At 40.3% G+C, this 15,903-nt stretch overlaps 1 non-coding gene across 1 annotated transcript; it reads right to left on the reverse strand.

The window, feature by feature from the left end:
* Positions 1-709: 709 nt before the first annotated feature.
* Trnat-ugu (transfer RNA threonine (anticodon UGU)) lies at positions 710-783 on the reverse strand. Its single transcript has one exon. It is a non-coding gene; the product is annotated as a tRNA-Thr (tRNA).
* Positions 784-15,903: the final 15,120 nt, after the last annotated feature.

Genomic DNA, 15,903 nt, shown 5'->3' on the forward strand with positions numbered 1-15,903 from the left:
AACTTTTCTGATATCGAAACTGTGATATGCTAAGTATAATATTGTCGCTAAGATGAGATACTGTTCTAGAACACATCACCTGGTTAAGAATGTTGACGAGGTGTAGTGTATCCATTGAACAGATTTCCATGATTGACATAACATTCCGTTTGAAAATAATGAAAAGTGTGGTCATGACATTTGAAAGTTATTAAAATGCAACCAGACGGCTGCTTTGTCTCATAGCATTTTCATGCAAACTGCAACTGTCCGATACGTACTGCGTACAACTGCAGGAATACTCCGTCACGTCAAGCTTTCCCAAGGATCTCAATAATTCTGAGGGAATGTCGTCTACTCTAGGGACCTTGATTCGACATAGGCCTTTCCGTAGTCCGTCAGATTCCTCTCGCAGTGCCATGTCACCTATTTATCTTTCAATTATTTCTTCTTTCCTTATCAAAATATGGTCGACAAAGACACATAGGTTTCACAAAAACGTGTAACACCCGATAGCACGATCAAGACTAACTCACTTCTGAGGAGTTCAGGTGAACTGGAATAAATGATGATTCTGACGGACATATACGAAGACAGTAACTTGTTCTCGAAAGAACAGTTACAGTTGATGACCGTGCAGCTTTTCCCTGGAATAAATGATGACTAACTGAAAATCTCAGCTGCCGACAGGTGTTGTTGATATACCTCGATGTGGACACCTCAAAATGTGTTCCCCGACCGAGACTCGAACCCGGGATCTCCTGCTTACATGGCAGACGCTCTATCCAGCTGAGCCACCGAGGACACAGATGAATAGCGCGACTGCAGGGACTTATCCCTTGCACGCTTCCCGTGAGACTCACGTTCCCAACTGTCCTTGGTGGATCAGCTGGATAGAGCGTCTGCCATGTAAGCAGGAGATCCCGGATTCGAGTCCCGGTCGGGGCACACATTTTCAGCTGTCCACATCGAGGTATATCAGCAACACCTGTCGGCAGCTGAGGTTTTCAGTTAGTCATCATTTATTCTTACGGACCACTAGATAAGTCTTTTGTCGCTACTGAATCCCTGGTACTCGAAATCGGGCTCCACGCCTTGTGTCTGACGTCAGACCGTGGACTGCCTATACGCAGGGTACGGCTGCAAATATTCCGGCGGCGATACGCCGCAACTGGTGGTGACTGCGCTGCATACACGGCAGCCGCTGGCGTCCAATCGAATGCGTGGAACCGTAACGCAGCACGGAGCGGCTTGAAGTGACGTGGGGATCTAATCGTTTAATTTCCGCCTCCAGATCGCAAACGGCCAACGCTATTGGGCTCAGCGCTGGATGGAGATCACTGCGTTTCGGATTACGCGCAGCAAAGGAAGTACATCCTCACACTGGAATATTCTCCGCATTTCAAAATATATCTTTGTATCTAAAAGCAGGGGAAGTAAACTATTAATCAGTTTTAGTAGTAGACTTGCTTGTACATATCCGTGAATCACATTTATACAAAAACATCACATACAGGGCGAATGGTCTAAAATACAGATACCTTTTATTTTTTGAAAGCTGTAAGATATCGAATTTCGGTTTTCAGGAAAAGATAACTGGCTCAACGGTACGTAATTCTGTTCTACGGATAATACTATTCGTACTTTTTCTAACCAAAGTACTGAAGCAAGTATGCCTCTTTTAAAGACATTCGAACGCTCCTTTATGTTGTGTAACATCTAAAGCATTACTTGTTACTTTTCTTGAATATTGAAGTATTTTATTCACCAATTAATCTTAGAAGCACTCAAGAAGCGAGAGCGCTTACTAGTGCATTGCTGATTGACCTTCGGGTGTCATTTGTCTGTTGCCGATGTCGAAGATTGTGGTCTCCCGTCTTCCTTCTTTACGGTGCCAACATTGGTACGGGCAGGACGCAGCTCTCTACTGTTGACATTAAGAACGCATTGCATACATAGTATATGTGTATCAGTGTTGTGCACTACGCTCAGGACGTAGCGATGGACGAGATTTTACACTCACTAAATTGAAGATAAATGCGCGTATACGAATTTTTCGTACGTATCTAGTGACTTAAATGTACTGATTGTTTAAAGATGTCGCTTTCTGTTGAAGTTAATCTTGTTAGTATTGTTGCGTTCTGGAAGTTTACGATCTTAGCAACTGTGTCAGAAAATAACGTAAACTGATGCAACATTTTAGCTTCTCAGACTGCAATGATTGTTCTTATGATAAAAATGGCTGAAACTCAGTTGAACAGTGATTTATTTTTTCAGCTCATCATTATTTTCTTTCGCAATTATTAAAATTCTGCAACGTGCCAAAATATTCGAAATTCTGCACTCTACGTTATGGGTCACGTGTCACATCAACTCATTACTGGTTGCGTTACGGCAAACTGTCAAGCTAAAAGGTACATATATCATAGCGTGGTGTACTATGTTCTTATATGTGTTGTATGTGAATTGTAGTAGAGGAGGAAAGATTCAGGAAGAGGCGAGAAGCTGCCTTTTCTGTTGCGCACAGAGAAGCTCGAATATTAGCATTACGTGTGGCAAAGATGCAGCACAGGTAGCTGGAGCGAGCCCCAGTTCCACATCGCGGCCACTGAATTCAGTAATACGTATGGTGCTGAAAGTGCCCTAAGGCTATTCGTTATCCATGAATGGTTCCATTGTGGTGTTATATGGTTGTAATGGCAGTGCATTTGTGAACAGATACGAGTATGGAGCGTCCCGGATTACATCTCTGTACGAATTCGTGTCGTAAAAGTTCTCAAAATTTAACTGAAACTTAATGATTGTGTTCATGGTTCCGTCACCATTAAAAGAGGGTTCGGTAAAGTTTTACCGGTACTCCGTAGTGTAACTTTTGTGAGGAAGCTGGTTACATGCGGGTGGTTTGATGAGTCTGGTAATTTTCCATGAAAGAACGTAACATTCTTGTTGCTACCTAATGGTTGGTAAGCTTGATTATTCGAAGGATTGTACAAACAATTTCAACAATACAAAGCGTACAGATTGATAGCCGTCTAAATTGGTCAGTGAGAAGACTGCGACTGAAATTGGAGGAAACCGAGTTTCGTGTGGTTATTAAACAGTTTCGTTTGAAGCGTTGGACTGCCGCAGAAATCAAAACAGAATTGGTTGAAGTTAATGTGCCCTCTGCATCATCATTGGAGATCGTTTACTTTTGGAATAATGAACATAATCGTTGTGGGACAAGCAAAGCAGGCGAAGAGCACCAAATCGTTGACCGCAGAATAAAAATTCGCGAGATTGCTGAGACTGTAGGTATTTCAATTAAGCGAGTGCACAATATCCTACACAGACAATTGGATATGAAGAACCATTGAGCGAGATGGGTGCCGCGGTCGCTCACAGTGAAAAAGAGATTTTAGAGGAAAGTCGGTTTTATCAAGAGCCGCCTGTGGTGGTGTGGAAACTTCGTTGGTAGTTGGTTGGAGTCGGCTTGCCTTCTGATTCTATTCCAGTTTTCAAAGATAGCTTCCTGTTGAGCATTCTCTCATAGGAAGAGATTTTCTCATTTATTGCTGATTGTGGTGTACGAGAGGCAAGAGATCGAAGGACGAGTCATTGTGCTGAAATTGGTAGTCAGGGGCTACATATTTCGTACCAGAACTATTTGGCTTCATGATATCGCATTGTCAGCTCACTAATTAGCAAGACCTAAAAAGGTCAGTTGATCAGTACTGGATGTAAAGGAACCATAATCCGCGTGCCGAATAGTGTTAGTTCAAAATGGCTCTGAACACTATGGGACTCATCTGCTGAGGTCATAAGTCACCTAGAACTTAGAACTACTTAAACCTAACTAACCTAAGGACATCACACACATCCATTCCTGAGGCAGGATTCGAACCTGCGACCATCGCGGTCGCGCGGTTCCAGACTGTAGCGCCTAGAACCGCTCGGCCGCTCCGGCCGGCAATAGTGTTAGTACCTACTTACAAAATGCGTGCGGCATATGAACGTAACAACTGGAAAAAAGTACTGTAGAGCAGAGGCTAACGCCTGATGAGGCCTAGCTTTGATAGGGGTTAAGTGACAGTAATAAATTATAATGTATATTATTATCTTTTTCTACTTGATTAATAGGTCATCTCAGTAACAGACGTGGGGGAACATGGACAGTCGTGTGCTGCAACGTGTTATACTTCTGTGGCTATTCTTATTTAATAAACCACATTTGATGTGGAAGTTTGAAAATAATAATTAGTAGCCCGGACTTCTTATTTTAGTGACCCTAAATTAATAAATATTTCAATAATCCATTCCGATTTGAAAAAAAAAATAAAAAGCAAATAAAAGATATATAGAAAAGAAAAATAAGAATATTTTACCGAAGCATTTGTGTAAACGAAGTAACTCGCTTTCAGCGATAGTCTTTTAAATAAATGACAAAACAACAATCACAGATGACAATACATAGAAAAAAGTTACAAGCAACTGATCATCGTCATAGAGATCGGGATTTACATTCATCACTGGTACAATTCTAGCAAATTTATTTCCAAAGAAAAAAATTCGCAATGAAAAGAAGAACACTAAGCTTATTTTGTTGGTTTACGATCGCAGAATCACTGATATTGTTAATACTACACTCATCAAAAAAAGTTTTGCATCACCTCGGTTCCGAGAATTTCGGAGCCTGTAGAGAAAATTGGAATAGAGATCAACATAAACTACATTTCTGCCCTTTTTTGTTTCACATGAAAACCGCGCATTGCATGTTGGACCACAATACAGCGAGACCTTCAGAGGTGATGGTCCAGATTGCTGTACACACCGGTACTTATAATATCCAGTAGCACATCCTCTTACATTGATGCATGACTGTTCGTCGTGGCATACTATCCACATGTTCATCAAGGCACTGTTGGTCCAGATTGTCTCACTCATCAACGGCGATTTGGCGTAGATCCCTCAGAGTGGTTGGTGGGTCACGTCGTCCATAAACAGCCCTTTTCAGCCCATCCCAGGCTTCTTCGATGGAGTTCTTATTTGGAGAACATACTGGCCACTCTAGTCGAGCGATGTCGTTATTCTGAAAGAAATCATTCACAAGATGTGCACTATGGGGGCGCGAACTGTCATCCATGAACACGAATGCCTCGTCAATGTGCTGCCGATATGGTTGCACTGTCGGCCGGAGGATGGCATTCACGTATCGTACAGCCGCTACGGCGCCGTCCACGACGACCAACTGCATAAGTCGGCCCCACATAATGCCACCCCAAAACAGCAGGGAACCTCATTTTGCTGTACTCGCTGACAATTTGTCTAAGCGTTCAGCGTTTAGCCTCTAAACACGTCTCAGACGATTGTCTGGTTGAAGGAATGTGCGACGATCATCGGTGAAGAGAACGTGTTACCAACCTTACACGGTCCTTTCGGCATGTTGTTAGGCTTATCTGTACCGCCCTGCATTGTGTCGTGGTTGCAAAGATGGACCTCGCCATGGACGTCGGGAGTGAAGTTGCGCCTTTAAGCAGCCCATTGCGCACAGTTTGAGTCGAAATGCGACATCCTGTGGTTGAACTAAAAGCATTATTCAGCATGGTGGCGTTGCTGTCAGGTTTCCTCAGAGCCATAATCCGTACTTAGCGGTCATCCATTGCAGTAGTAGCCCTTGGGCGGCCTGAGCGAGACATGTCACTTACAGTTCCTGTCTCTTTGTATCTTCTCCATGTCCGAATAACATCGCTTTGCTTCACTTTGAGACGCCTGGATACTTCCCTTGTTGAGAGCCTTTCCTAGCGCAAAGTAATATGCGAACACGATCGAACCACGGTATTGACCGTCTAGGCATGGTTGAACTATAGACAGCACGAGTCATGTATCTCCTTCCTGGTGGAGTGACTGGAACTGATCGGCTGTCGGAACCCCTCCGTCTAATAGGCGCTGCTCATGCATGATTGTTTACGTATTTGGGCGGTTTAAGTGACGTCTCTGAACACTTAGAGGGACTGTGTCCGTGATACAATATCCACAGTGCTGTTAAGGACCATAAAACCGGTCTAATCTGCAGTTTATAAAGGTTCCACAATAGTTGTATCCCGACATTCTTGAACATAGTGCTGTATCATGTGGGTTTCCAAAAGGTCTTTAAAGGATTTCTTCACTTCTTTCATTAGGTATAGTACTACAACTTTTGAAGATTGCATGTAAGCTATTCATTGCATCAAAATTGGGATAAATCCACTTAATAAACTGGAAATACAGTTTAATAAATGGATCACATAACCAGTTTAGGCCCTCTTTCGACTTATTAATCTTTTCTGTTTCCCACTGGCCAGTGAAAGATAAAATTATTTCATCCCAATTCTCCAACATTAATATGACAATAGAAGGAAGTGAAAGCCAACGGTTGAGCCCTGAATGTAGTATTCTGTCTACTTTAAGTTGCACATATTTTTGAAGCTGAGAAAACTCACATTGCCGTTTACAACTCAGTTTTAAGTAATTATGTACGTCTCTTGCAAGTCTCTTTAAGCAACTTGCACCATCATTATCGTACACGTGAATTAAATGACAAATGCATTTTGTTAAAATGTTTCCTGGAAGAAACTTGGTCAGGAGACTAGGTATTGAATATTGCTTCCCTCTCATTGCATTTGCTCCGACTGGTCCAAAACCAAAGAAGTTTTTTAATGGATTATAATGTTGTACTAAGGTTGAGTGAGTTTTTCATACAAGTATCCCCAGTTGTCATAATTACATACTGTGTCGTTCAAAATGGTTCAAATGGGTCTGAGCACTATGCGACTAAACTTCTGAGGTCATCAGTCGCCTAGAACTTACAACTAATTAAACCTAACTAACCTAAGGACATCACACACATCCATGCCCGAGGCAGGATTCGAACCTGCGACCGTAGCGGTCGCTCGGCTCCAGACTGTAGCGCCTAGAACCGCACGGCCACTCAGGCCGGGTACTGTGTCGTTATTTTAGTCCAATCGAAGAGTTTACTAAATAATTTTTTCGAAATATTTAGCCTTCCAGTCTGTCATAATAGCACACAACAATGCAAACAGAACTGACTGAAGCAATTTTGGTATTTTCATGAGAGTTTTATTATTTTAAGCTTGGAAATAAGATCATTTTCATAATACGGTGCTATAGCCACGCTATAGTTCCCGTCCACAACAACATTTTGTGCTACTTGTATTTTAGAATCACGAAACACATATCTAGCAAAGCTGTCAAGTGGGTAGTTGTACTGAAAGGGACATCGTGAGCCTCCAGGAAGGTGGAAATTTTAAGCTCACCCTCCGTAGTTTGTTTGTCGGGAGCTGTCGTCCCTTTCGACAAAAACTTTGCAGAAGTTGCGCATGGTTTTTCAGTGAAATAATTCATTTGATTAATAAGTTTTTTTGATCGTTTGTGTTTCTTTAATACTGTTGGAGTAATTACTATACAATCATTAGATTGTTTCCATTTTGCCTTATAGCAATTACTAGGATCGTTTGCCATCCATAACGAAATGCTGCTTCCTCCTCCCATACATTGCCATATTGTTGAAGCTTTTTGGCGTAGAAACACCGCGCATCCATTTATCACTACTTGACATTACACAGGCTTAATAAATTACAGAAATCAATAAAAAACGTTATATGTTGTTTTACAAGACGTGCTACTCACGAAACTAGAGCACGAAGAGTGAAAATGACTGTTAAACAACTCACAGCCTAAATCCATTGTTAATTAAATATTTAAGTATTAAGCCAAACTGTAATGTACATACAGTACTAAAACGAGCCTTACTGCAGAGCAAGGTCCCTGCGAGACGCGTATATCGGATGACACTCTTACATTGAACTAAATAATCTTAACGTAAGCGCAGTTCATTTTTAGTTAGATAGTTTCATGTTCCATGGATCGTTTTTCACGGTAGATCGTACTGATGCGGAACGAATATTCCTACTTCCATATGACAAATGAATTCGGACATATTATTACATTCCAAACATTTCTAAGTTTTTTCAGACATAAATAATATATATAAATGTTGTGAGTTAGTAAGTCCTACGCACCACTTTTTACACATTGCAGCAACACAAATTCTTCTACAAAATGGAAGGCGTTGTCACGGATAAATCTTCTTTGTTTTCCGATTTTATTTTACTGTATGTCGGTTATTTTATATCACTGGGTAAGTGATCAATTATTTTGTTAAGGCGTTGCACATCACTTTTTGTGCTAAAGACAACCTTAATATGGAGCAAGGAATGTCATTTTCCCTCCTGTTATTGTCATTATGTATATAATTCCTTTTGAACTATAATCAGTTATTTGGAACAACCTTCATGAGGAAATGAGTATACTGTGGAGCGATATTCAGAATGCCCAACTCCTTAGAGTCTAAAAAATGATCCTGTGTGAGAACCATATACTATCCTTGCATCACGCTTTCGCGCGGTGAAGACTTTCTTCCTTAAAGACGGGTTACTCCAGAACATTCTTCCATATTATGTTATCGAATGAAAAAGGCAAAATACGTCAACTTACTGATTTGTCTCTCCGCGAGATTTGTAATGCTTCTAATTACAAAAGTGGCTGAACTTATTTGTTTTAGGAGTTCCAAGATGGCAGTCCTAGATGGCAGAACTGAACATATGTCTTTATAAAATTTTTGGTGAGACCGTTCGCAGAAAACCAGCCAATGATATTACGTTTGCCATATCTTCTGGTTTTGTATGTATCCTTGGACTGATTATAATACTAGCGACATCTGCAAAATGAACTAATTCTGCTTATTGTATAGTAGACGGAAGATCATTTACATATATAAGAAACTATAGTGAACCTAATATTGAGCCTCGGGGATCCCATACGTGATTTCGCCACAGTCAGAATAATGCTCCCAGATTACATTGGTCTGGTTACTAAGTACAGCTTTCTGCATTCCTTTGGTTAGATATAACATTAAGATTGGTCTTCGGTCACACCTTTCAATTTATCTAGGAGATTACTGTGATTCACATAGTCAGATGCCCTAGGTAGCTCGAAAAAAATATCAACCTCCGCTACTTTATTATTTAATGCTTATAGAAGAAAGCTGTTGCTGCAAGTCCTTTGTAATTGCTAGATAGTAATCTAATAATGTGTGCAAATCTGATTTTTTTTCGTAACGGTGTCTCGTACAGAAAGTAAAAATCCCAAAACAGTCATATTTGCACATATAATCGTTCACTCAGGATCATACATCATACACTACTTGAAATTATGGTACGCGTACGATCTGTATCATTTACCTAACATTACTGGCGCCCACTATAATTTGCCAAATCTCTTGTTTTTATATATTAAACTGCTCACGAAAAAGAGAGCTTGTACCCTGGAATTTACATACAATGACAGATTTCATTTAAAAACCTGGCTGTCAAATAAATAAGATTTCAGTTTAACCGTTAAATCGTGATATGATATGTTTCATTTCGAGTAAATTCTGCTCTAAAAGTGAGATTTAATATTTTAGGATTCATGGCTGTTATTGTTCTGAACAACTATTCTCACGATAATATGGCGGCGAGCTACCCTGTAGTGGACAAATTAAATTAGAAAGTTTTATTAATTCCCACTGATACTCTGGTGTGCCGTCTTGCTTTGTAAATTTTACTGTCGAGCATTCTGAACTTATTTTTTGAAACGTTATGCGACTGGAATGTGCTGCTATCTTATACGGTCACAGCTTTTTACACACTACAATCGATCCCCACGTAACGACGTATTTCTAGTAACTTGCCGTTTATTTTATTGAAACTGTCACATTTAAATTTAACAAGTGCTTTGATCTTCCCATTAATAGCTGTTGTTGTTGTTGTGGTCTTCAGTCCTGAGACTGGTTTGATGCAGCTCTCCATGCTACTCTATCCTGTGCAAGCTTCTTCATCTCCCAGTATCTACTACAACCTACATCCTTCTGAATCTGCTTAGCGTATTCATCTCTTGGTCTCCCTCTACGATTTTTACCCTCCACACTGCCCTCCAATGCTAAATTTGTGATCCCTCGATGCCTCAAAACATGTCCTACCAACCGATCCCTTCTTCTAGTCAAGTTGTGCCACAAACTTCTCTTCTCCCCAATCCTATTCAATACCTCCTCATTAGTTACGTGATCTACCCACCTTATCTTCAGCATTCTTCTGTAGCACCACATTTCGAAAGCTTCTATTCTCTTCTTGTCCAAACTAGTTATCGTCCATGTTTCACTTCCGTACATGGCTACACTCCATACAAATACTTTCAGAAACGACTTCCTGACACTTAAATCTATACTCGATGTTAACAAATTCCTCTTCTTGAGAAACGCTTTCCTTGCCATTGCCAGTCTACATTTTATATCCTCTCTACTTCGACCATCATCGGTTATTTTACTCCCTAAATAGCAAAACTCCTTTACTACTTTAAGTGACTCATTTCCTAATCTAATTCCCTCAGCATCCCCAGACTTAATTTGACTACATTCCATTATCCTCGTTTTGCTTTTGTTGATGTTCATCTTATATCCTCCTTTCAAGACACTGTCCATTCCGTTCAACTGCTCTTCCAAGTCCTTTGCTGTCTCTGACAGAATTACAATGTCATCGGCGAACCTCAAAGTTTTTACTTCTTCTCCATGAATTTTAATACCTACTCCGAACTTTTCTTTTGTTTCCTTTACTGCTTGCTCAATATACAGATTGAATAACATCGGGGAGAGGCTACAACCCTGTCTTACTCCTTTCCCAACCACTGCTTCCCTTTCATGCCCCTCGACTCTTATAACTGCCATCTGGTTTCTGTACAAACTATAAATAGCCTTTCGCTCCCTGTATTTTACCCCTGCCACCTTCAGAATTTGAAAGAGAGTATTCCAGTTAACATTGCCAAAAGCTTTCTCTAAGTCTACAAATGCTAGAAACGTAGGTTTGCCTTTTCTTAATCTTTCTTCTAAGATAAGCCGTAAGGGCAGTATTGCCTCACGTGTTCCAACATTTCTACGGAATCCAAACTGATCTTCCCCGAGGTCGGCTTCTACCAGTTTTTCCATTCGTCTGTAAAGAATTCGTCTTAGTATTTTGCAGCTGTGACCATTAATAGCATTTTAACAAAAATATATCAATTCAATTTTCCACTTTCTCAAACAAAAAAGATCGAAAAGGCAATTCTGAAAGCAGCCCATATTACCTTTGTAGTTCACAGTTTTACTCTGTCTCTTAGACGAAATAATACCTTATATATTTCGTATCCAGTCTCCTCAAGTATAGAATATATTTGCGTTTATAATGACGAGTGGTCCGTTCTCATACCTCCGATGTCTTGATTCTTTGTCTTGATCATTTTCTGTTCTTCTGTGTGATTATTCTGCCTTTTGATACGGTTCGAACTTCGCCAGAGATATTGGAACGGATGTGACAGAACTTTCTGAGGCTGCTCTATGCCTGTATCGACCATGTTGAACAACTGTTGTAAATGTAGAAACCTGAGAACTTTGTGTAGGCAAATGCAATTCATGATTACTGAAGGATTTTCGGTCTCCCTGACATCAAGTTACGTGCACCGTTATTAGTCCACCACTAGTGGAAATTATGTAAGGGTGTTGGGGAGCATCCAATGGGAATTCTGTACGTCATGATCAGTGTTCGGAAGTTGGGGCCCCTAGTTCGAACGCTGCGCAAGGCTAGGGCGGAACATTGGTCGATCTTGACTAATACTTTGCAACTCAGTCGTTTCTGGACTAGGTCCCTTACCTTAAGTTGATGCGTTTATCCTTCATCATTATCCATGGAAATCTGTAATATCATCACGGAATCACCCTGTAGGCTCCAAACAGAAAACAAGGATATACTGAGGTTCGCACCTTTACGGAAGCTGACAGAATCCCGTGCGATGATTACTGTGGAGATTAAATGTAATAAAGGTGTGATAAATATTATATTCCAGGTAAAAGCATAGAAAAGATACACCTGTTTAATAGACGCACGTTATGGTTATAGATTTTTTTAACTGCAAGAATTAAGAAATAGGAAGCAATGAATGGTATACCGCAGCATTTTATTAAAGTACGGGAAGACCTGTACTCAGATGCAGAGATAAACATACAGAAAGGAATCTGTTGTGAATTCTTTCCGAAAGAGAAACAAATGTGCTCGCCTCACACTGAGGTCCAAAAATGCAGCAAAAACAAACTGATGTGACATGAGGTCTCCGCACGTTAGATGCCAGAAATTTAGTGAAAATATTTTTGAGGGACTGATATGCATATGGCTCTACACTGAGTGGTAAAATGTAGTAAATTCATTCAATTGTGGTAAATAATGGAAATATATACTTTTACTGTTATCATAATTTACAAATTATTTGAATGGACAAAGGTATCACTCAGAAACTGTACAAGTAGGGGGCGAATCACTTTATCATACTAGATCAAGGAGCCAGCGTTATGCACAAACGTGTCCAGATGGAGGCTGTCTGGTAGCTGACGTGCTGGTGGTGTACACACATTTATTGCCTATTTTATACAGTGATTAGCTCGCAGCTTTTCTGAAGTATGGGACTGGAAGAAGGACCATCTGACATGAAATGTGAAGTGAGGATGTCAAGAGAAATAGTCACCGAAATGAATGCAGGGTTTCGACTTGAAGTCTGAAAATTGAGTTAACAATAGAATGACATTCCTCCAGAAGGTAAAATGAAAATGCTTTGAGCGAAACAGCAGACAAATAACTCCGTGTGACAGCTGATTGATCCATCTGACGAAAACGTTCCAAACATTCCTCATTATTCTCTGACTACTTCCAATGAGTCCGCATTTGTCACTCACCGATAATCACACTGCACCCTCAAGATCTCTCACTCACAGACTGTCTGATCTTCCGGCTGCCCATGCTCAGCAGTTTTCTTTATTTTCCCACGCCTGTAATTCAGCACACTTAATTTTCCATTGTATCACCTTTGCCATTCATCTGCATCTACATCTACATACATACTCCACAATCCACCATACAGTGCGTGGCGGAGGGTACCTGGTACCACAACTAGCATCTTCTCTCCCTGTTGTACCCCAAAAAGAACGAGGGAAAAATGACTGCCTATACGCCTCTGTACGAGCCCTAATCTCTCTTATCTTATCTTTGTGGTCTTTCCGCGAAACGTAAGTTGGCGGCAGTATAATTGTATTGCAGTCAGCTTAAAATGCTGGTTATCTAAATTTCCTTAGTAGCGATTCACGAAAAGAACGCCTCCTTTCCTCTAGAGACTCCCACCCGAGTTCCTGAAGCATTTCCGTAACACTCGCGTGATGATTAAACCTACCAGTAGCAAATCTAGCAGCCCGCCTCTGAATTGCTTCTATGTCCTCCCTCAATCTGACCTGATAGGGATTCCAAACGCTCGAGCACTGCTCAAGAACAGGTCGTATTAGTGTTTTATAAGCGGTCCCCTTTAGAGATGAACCACATCTTCCCAAAATTCTACCAATGAACCGAAGACGACTATCCGCCTTCCCCACAACTACCATAACATGCTTGTACCCACTTCATATCGCTCTGCCATTGGTGGGCACAGTTCGAAATATCGCCTAATAACAACTGACACTCGGTAAAAACTCCTCCAATTCGTCTTGCAAGGTAGAAAAGTATCTGACCACGCTAATCGCCTGTGCGCTTGCCGGCAAGTGCCATGGGAACTTACACGTCACTCTCAGTGTCTTCACTCCGATACCTCCCACTGCTGGTTACTGAGACCTTTGCGGCTTGCAAGCCAGATTTTCTCTTGAGCACTGTTAAGAATTCCTTAAAGTGCTTATCTGAATTATTGAGTTGTTAGAATATTGCTGCACAACCATTGAAGCTTTTTATGCGAGGGGCTGACAGTGAAGTATTACAGATAATAACAGTTAAGAAGGAATCTAACACAGGGGTACGAATGAGTATAGACCTTCAGCTATTTTTTTAAATTTCTTTCTCGTCAAGGCCGTCAAAGGATCGGAAAATGACTCAAACTTCCAAACTTTTACAGCGATATTTCAGCAAATAATTTTTTTTAGTGCAAGTATATGTAGATGAACAATTTATCAAGTGAGTTCACGAAGAAATGTTATTGCGAAATATGGAGGATATAATCTCAAAATCTAAGTACTTAAAACACAAGTAATATATGGCATACGATCCTGATTGGTGGTACGCATAGCTATCCTCGGAATTAATACCTCTGAATAAGCTAACTGAGTCAAGTTTCGACACTGATGGATGTCATTTCCCATTAATATTCTCCCATTGACTTTAAACCTGAGGCTTTTAACACCTTACGGCAAAAATTATAAAGAAAATTTGACGAACAAACTAGTGAAGAAACTAATAAGACAGTATAAAATAATTTATGTGCCCTACTGCCTAAATTATAGCCCGCAGTGTAATCATGAAGAATAAATCTTAAGCCGTACGAAAAGAGGTGGAAGGAGAGACATTGACATAAGGCAGCAGGAGGACACTTGGCACTTAGAAGTTTACTTTACAGGTTCCATCTACGAATGATGGAGCCAGGTACAGAGAATTAGCAATGACGAATGTCTGAAACAATATCCCTCATGGCGAAAGAAGAACTGCTGGCAAATCCAAATGATCAAGGTTTCAGCAGATGCAGACTACAAACTAGAACATCCTATTAGGTCTACAAAGTTAGTAAAATGGTATTATTTAGATTCTTATCAATATTTTGTAATGTATATCGCTCATTACTTCTAAATTAGTGTACGAATGAAAACATTACAAAGGCGTAAGGCTTACATCAGACATCTAGAAACGTAAATGAACGATTTGTAGTATTAGTGTGTAACCTGTTATTGGCAACCAGGAATGTACTACACCACGCAGTAATTTTCGCAATGAACGTGGTTCGACTAGCAATCACAAAGCCAAATAACACAAAAAAATGGCAGGACGTAGTCATTTTAAGTGAATGAACCCAGTTGCTTCACGTACGATAGGATCGATTCGCGATAATGTGATTGAGTGGGCGGTGTTCAGAGAAAGGAAGAAAGCCGTCTTAGCGTCTGTTTCAGAACGAGAGCTTGACGTGAAGTATGTCACTTGACGAGGAATGGTGAAAGAGAAGAGACTGTCATGTATCCATTGTGATATCTATCTTGGAGGTACTAAGTAGTTGGTTAGTTTTTTTAACTCAGTGTCTTTTTACTTGTTATCTACTGTGTATGACTTCTTCTCAGATTCTCTGCCTTCACACTTCTTTCTCTCTTCTCTCGGTCCCCTGGCTACATATATGTGTGCGTCTGTGGAAAAAGAGAGTGAGACACATCGTTAGAAATATGTCTTTCACTTCTGCACGATAAAGGGCATTTTTCTGCTGTATGGAAGGAAAGTACGGATTTTCTTCTGTGCTGAAATATCGCTGTTTGCCACTTGTTTAATTGGCATTAAAAGCATCTGTATTACCGTTTTGGTGTCAATCACTCTTTTGCCATCGCTCTGTAGTATTATTTTTATAGCTATAATTACTGCGTACTTTGCGCTTTCATTTTTGTGTAGAACCACTTTCTTTTGAAACTGGTACTGTACTCACACTAATTTCGAACTCCACCTAAGACAATATAGTAGCCTTGAATAATTCTATCCAATGAGTTGGCGATACATGTTGGAGCACATCATAATTCACCTTTCCTCGTTTGTTTGATGAATAAAGTTGCTATTACTTCCACTCATATAAATCTACAATGCAGCATTTCGTTGAGATCTTAGTTTATCATTGCTGTCACTCTTAAATATAGCAAAATTTTCTATGTCCATGACTCCTTTACATTTGGTTTGTAATAGGAGGCATGAATGAATTTACAAGTCAGATGTATTGTTACATTTTTTGTAAGTATCCAACACATGTTCTCGAATAACTGCATAGAAAGAG

The sequence above is a fragment of the Schistocerca cancellata genome, chromosome 5 (genome assembly GCF_023864275.1).
Source record: "Schistocerca cancellata isolate TAMUIC-IGC-003103 chromosome 5, iqSchCanc2.1, whole genome shotgun sequence".
Taxonomy (NCBI): domain Eukaryota; kingdom Metazoa; phylum Arthropoda; class Insecta; order Orthoptera; family Acrididae; genus Schistocerca; species Schistocerca cancellata.